The sequence below is a fragment of the Prunus persica genome, chromosome G6 (genome assembly GCF_000346465.2).
Source record: "Prunus persica cultivar Lovell chromosome G6, Prunus_persica_NCBIv2, whole genome shotgun sequence".
Taxonomy (NCBI): domain Eukaryota; kingdom Viridiplantae; phylum Streptophyta; class Magnoliopsida; order Rosales; family Rosaceae; genus Prunus; species Prunus persica.
In genome coordinates this window covers 11,473,101-11,479,474 of record NC_034014.1, presented here as the reverse complement: position 1 = coordinate 11,479,474, position 6,374 = coordinate 11,473,101, and the positions used below count along the sequence as shown (strand labels likewise).

General features: G+C 39.9%; 1 long non-coding RNA gene across 1 annotated transcript; it reads left to right on the top strand.

Annotated features, from left to right (window-relative positions):
- Positions 1,153-3,683, top strand: LOC109949961. Its single transcript, XR_002272286.1, has 3 exons — positions 1,153-1,409; positions 2,301-2,364; positions 3,492-3,683. It is a non-coding gene; the product is annotated as an uncharacterized LOC109949961 (long non-coding RNA).

The following is a 6,374-nucleotide window of genomic DNA, read 5'->3' as shown; positions in this document are numbered from 1 at the left end:
AATGGCTCTTAATGGAGACATAATGATTTATCCCCAACATCATTATCCCATCTTTTGACTAATACCTACTAGCTTTATCTCCACTAATTCCCACTTAATTTTACCTATGTGGGCTTCATTTATTTTATAACACTCCCCCTTGAAGACCACATGTGATATGTTAGTTGCATCATTAAAGACTTGCTTGGAGAAAACCTAGTGAGGTAGAAAACTGATGGAAGGAAGAGTACAACAATTTGTATAGCATACTTCTGGATGCTCCCCCTGATTAATATCTCCTCCTGATGTCTTCATGACTATCTTTTGGAGTGAGAATCTTTCGGAGTGAGTGGAGGATGTAGCCATTAACAATTCTCGTAGTTGAGTAAGTAAATATATTTCCAGTGAGCTATCTCTATGTAAATCATAGAAATTTTCAGAGTCCGCGTTTTCAACAAAACTTGGGCTATTTGCAAGTTCACTTGAAAGAATATGCCCGTACATGGTATTATGCGGAGATAGAATCAAATATACCTCACATCATCCCAAAATGATGGTGATGGAGTTGAGCCCTATCTGGAAAATATGATGTCCGGTCCAATATATATATACTTGATGCAAGACGAAGACTTGAGGAAGATAATGCAATTCAATTATGGCTAAAAGTCACTTTTAGTCCCTATAGTTTGGCACTTCAACCACTTTTGATCCTGTAGTTTCAATTCCGTCAATTTTGACTATATAGTTTCATATTTATAGCAATTTAATGATAAGTTAGTTTTTAATTATACCACAAAAATCAGGAAAAAAAACATAACCAAAGCAAGATTATAATTTTTTAATAGAAAACTACAAGTGGTGTATCGAAATTTAAATTAAGTGTAACACCCCGACTCTAAATTTAATTCCTATTTTAAGTTATTTAAGTGAATTTACGAATTTACCCTTAGGGTAGGGGTAAATTGGTCATTTTCTTGCCCGAAAGGTGTTTGGGGTAGTGACTGATATTTTTGGGTAGGTGGTACTGAGACGAATTCGTAGACACGCGGTAGGCTTGAATCGGAGTTGTAACGAAGAAGTTACGGGCAAAACATCGACAGTGGCAAAACCGTAAATATTTCAAAGTTTGGGTTAAAATATCTGACTTCTCTCTCTCTCTCTCTCTCTCTCTCTCCCGCGAGCAGCTCCCCCTTCCCGTTTTTTTTTTCTGCACAGCCGGTGGCTCCAAGAGCCACCACAGCCTTCACCGGCCACCGTTTGGGGTGGTACCGGTCCCAAAAGAACCGCCAGCTCCTCCTCCTTCCATCCCGCTCCATCCCCGACCTCGGCAGCTGCTGGTGTCGCCGGAATCTGCAGAAAAACGAGCCGGTTTTCACAGATTTTCAAACCGCTCGTTCTCCCTCATTTCTCCACCAAATTTGACGAGTAAGGTATGGTTTTCTACCTATTTTCCATGCTCTAGCTGATGGTTGGATAGGATTTCGTTAATTTTGAGCCTAGGATAGCTGATCTTCAATTTGAAATTCTGCCGATTTTGGGAGTTTATTTTCGGCCACTTCCGATCACTTTTTGGGGTAGGCCCAAGAACAAAAGTGACTCCAAATAGGGTGTTGTACCTAGGGTAGGAATCTTGAGCCGAGAGGTTGAGTTTTTCCGACGAAGCCTTATCGCTTTGGACACCCACACGCTGCCCGCGCGTGTGGCGGCGCGTGGGCACTGTAGCAGAGGGGCATATTTGTCCCAATGCGATCTCCTTGTTGTCACGAGCACGTAGGATTTTGCGGATCTCAATTCGGACATCGTTTGACTATCGAACGGATTTTCGCATATTGTGCGTTATCTGAGTTCGATAGGTTCCGACCGTTAGATCCTTTCCGAATTAAAATATGTTGTTCTAGGTATTCCTAGGATCGTATAGGAATTCGCGGATCGTGAATCGGAACCCCAGATGTTCCGATTCAATAACTTAAAGTTTGTGTTTTATAATAATCGTCCGATCGTGCGATCGTAAGCGATCTAACCGTCCGTTTCGGACTAAACTTGCGGGACGGTTATCTTAGACCTTGTGAAACCTTTAGGAACTTTCGGATTGTAAAACGGAGGTCGTGGGTCCCGTGGGCCCGGTTGACCCAAATTGGGAAGTTTGACCGCTGGTTGACCGAGTGTCTCCCGAGGTTGTTCCATCGTCCAAATTGAGTAGTTGGACCTTAGAACGTCTCGTTCCTAGTACACTTACTAGAGACCTGGGAAATTAGGATATTTAATTTAAAGTACTCGTTCCAAACGTTTCGTATTAATCTCGTATACGTATTCTGAATTAGGTACTCCGACTATGCTTACACAGCAGGCGGGACCCTCTCAGGGTCAAGCAGCGTGGGAGTACTTGTGAGTGGACTTTGTTTTCAAATCTTATGCATGGTTTTATTGGTGAAAGATTTACGCATAATGTTTTTAATGATTTATTGAATATATTATATTCATGAGTTGAACTTGATGTTTTTATAGCGCTTTGGTAAAATATTGCGGCTTTGGCATAGTTGGGTATTGAAAGTATATTTTATATAGATTTTGAGAAATATTATGCATGATGTTTTAAATGGTATTTTGGGGATATATTATTTATGAAATTGTTGAAAGTGATATTTTTGTGAGGCATTGAAAATATATTTTGGGTTTTGACGTATTTGAGTATCTTGAGTATGAATATATGGATTTTGGGGATTTCTATATATATTTGGTTATGTGTGAGGTACTTGGGTTGTTGAGATGAGATTGTGGAAAGTGGTGAGTATAGAATGTCAGTTTGGTGTGCGGTAAGCACTACCTTATGTAGCTCCCCTGATGTGGAACTTGGATACGGAGACTTGAGATACTTGGAATTGTCGGGACCCGGGGCATCCTTGACGGGATGTTGCTGTAGACCCTTAATTGGGTAGTCTGCGCGCGTAGGACTGTTCACAGACGTACGGGTTTTGAGGTTATCGACGGTACGTTCTGGCTGAGAGTTGGTCCCCCAGTTGGACGGCTCGTTCCCTAGTCACATGGTGGATTGAGGACTCATCACGAGGACTCTGCCAGGGTGACTAGTCAAACAATCCCCCGGTTGGATTGTTTCCCTGGTACAACTAGGTGATGGTTATATTTATACTATATATATATATATCTCTCTTATATTATATATTTATATCTATTCATTCATTCTTGTTTCTCGGTGTGGATACTTCCTTGCCGGTCGTGCCAATGGGTACACTTTCGAGAGTTTGGTTGTGGGATTTATAAGTTTTGGATGGCAGGTTTTGTAAAGCGTTTTTTATGGATTTTGGACTTGGCATCTGGTATTGATTGGTTTTGATATATTATATATATATATATGTAGATACTTGAGTATGACGGTTTTGAGATGCATGGGATTTCTTGCATGGTTTTCTAAACGATGGGGTTATATTACGTTGGTTTACACTGAACTGAATTTATTTTTGTCCACTCACAATTTTCTGTTTTGCGCCCCCCAGCCAGTAGTTGACTGAACTCCGCAGCAGAGCCGGATCGTGAGCTTCCGAGCCTTGAGTCATCGTAGGACTCTTTCTTCCTATTATTTCCTTTGTACTCTGTTTTGTTGAAATTGAAGTTCTTAGACATGCTCTGTTATCGCCCCTGTTAGGGTTTGAATTGTGAGGCCGGAGGCCATTTTGTTGTAAACTGTTTATTCGTTGTAAAGCATGCTGCTGGTTGGGATTATTCTGTATTTTTATGCAGGTTAAATTTTGTTGGGTTGTTCAATTCATAGGGGAGACTCTGCCAAAATTTTGGTAGAGAGTCTCGGTTTCTAGTAAGTGGGCCCGGCATCGGGGTGATGTCGGAATAAAGACGGGATTCGCCTCGATTTTGGGAAAATTCCGGGGCGGGTCTTGTCATTAAGTATAATATTTTATTGATTTGGATTACAATTACAAGATTATAATAAAATATTTTATTGGAAACTTACTATTTATGTGCAGCCACAGTAGATTAGGATTTTATTTCACTTATTTAAATCAACAGTTTCAACACATAAAAAGCATTTTTTGCTAGTATACTTAGTAGACTGGAAGTGTGTAGGAGGTCCCGTTATTTTAGGGGCCATGTGCAGTCGCCCAGTCCTCCCACCTTGTGGGCTGACACGTCTTATATTTTTGGGCAAGTAGGACCAAGGTAATTCGATCGTTGCAAGCTCACCGTCATAGCCCATGTTGACCGAGACCCAGCGGCCAACCCATTTCTATTCCATTTACTATATTATATTTGTTTTAGAGAAAAAAAAATGTTTCAAAATATTATTATTATAATATATCTTAAAATTTAACACCTTTTCTTTTTTTTAATAATAAAATTTTAAAATATCTTTATTTAAACGCAAACAATAGTCTGACCATTGGCTTCTTTTTGAAAAAATATATATATAAATAAAAAAACTTCCTAACAGCTTCAAATGTCTAAAAAGTACTTATTTATATTATTTTACAAGTTCTATTCCAACTTTACCCTTATAGCACGGTCGTCATCATCTTACCATGAAAGCAATATACCCCCAAAGGACGCCATGTGGACGGTTTTTCAGCAAGGGTGGGTTACACCGTGGAGACCTTACAGATAAAGACCATGGCGGCTCCACCATGGATTGATAACTCAATACGTAAATCTTAAATTATCACAAAATTATATTTTTCAGGTTTATAAGAGAATGACAAAAGGATAACATTAAATCAATTTTGACGGTTATGTTTTATCAAATGGTGATTCGGCATCGAGTCTTGTTATTAGGAATGCACAAGGGCGTCTAATTCCGCCGTTCGCTCAGGCGACTAAGGATCGGACGTCTGTCATCGCGACTTTGTTGGCGGCGAATTCGTTCGTTGGCGCTCCGGTTGCCCTCGGCATCGACGCAGACGAGGCGCGTGGGAGCGTGAGCTTCAACGTGAGGCTTTTGGCTAGGGTTGAGTTTAGGAGAAGTGGGTGGAGGCTGAGGCGGCGGCTCTCGAGGGTTTTGTGCCGTGGCGTGGCGGTTTCTCTTTCGTCGAAAGGCGGGTTGGGTACTTTGGCCGGTGGGTCAAGAGATTGCCAGGTTGTTGTTTGAGATGGGGGCAATGCGTGTGGTGCAAATGGCAATTTTTTTAATCTCTCACTTTTCAATTGAAGTCTCTGAAATTGTGACAAGTTAGGAACGAGGAATGTGTTGTTGTATAATTAGTAGTAAGATGAGTTTGTGGATTTAGGTTAAGTTGTTGTATATATTTTTAACTACAACTCTTTTGTTGTTTCTGGTTTGTGATGGTTGCAATTGAGTTTGTTTTTTTGTTTCTCCTCCCAAAATACTACATCTTAGCTGAGCTTGTTTGCTTGTTACTCAGTTGATTATTGTTGTCTTTTTGATAGAGATCAAGTAGAGCTCATTTGCCTTTAATGGCTCTTGGTGTTTTTTGATGGAGGCTTGCTTATTCTAGAGGATTTGAAAATGGATGGAGGCAACATTATTTAGAAAGAAACAGAGTAGTTGCTTAGAACATCTGTCTCATGCCGATCCTAGTGGATTTGAAAATGGTTGGGATATATGTTCAAAAATCAAGAGCTTTTTTTAGGGTTGAGGATGGGATCAATGATCTAATAACAGAGTTGTGTATAGAATGTGTGTAACTTTTAGTTTTAACAGCAATGTCTCCTACTTCTGTGATGTGTGTTATCTATGTCAGAAGAGAAGATTATACCACTCTACCACTTATCAGATTGGTTTAGTTGCGGTTTTTTAATTTTAATTTATTTGTTAATCAAGTTTGTCTGCCATATTCCTATGTTAAGAATTTAGAATTGAGTGAAACCGGCACTTCCCTTTGGAAGGTCTCCATGGTCGGCCCATGTGGATTGTGCAGCTTAGGCTAATGTTTTTTAATCTTTTTCTTCGTTCCTGTCTGTGGTTCAGTCGTGTAGTTTGCACTTTTCAATCTTTTAATTAGCCCAAATTGCTGACTCCATTAAGCTCTAGTTCACAAAAGGGGTATGGTATTTCCACATCAGAGTTGCATCAGATTTCAGCCCCAGAAATTAAGGAGGTTAGGGACTTGCACTAAGGTTTTTGAGTTTGAGTTTGAGTTTCACTTTGGTCCAAATCCAAGTCTGTAGCTTTGCTCTGGCTCTGTAAACTCTTACATATGGTTTAGTCATTGTCGGTAGAACTGGATTCTAATTCAGATATGGAGATTATTTGACGTATAGGCTCTTGTTTAATTTTGAACCCTTGATTCAGGCATAATAAGCCCACTCGATAACATATCCATATACAAATGAATTGTTTCTCTGGGGCAATTCATTTGGGTAAACCTATTTGTCATCAAAGTTCAAGTCATTGCATTTCTGGCAGGCAG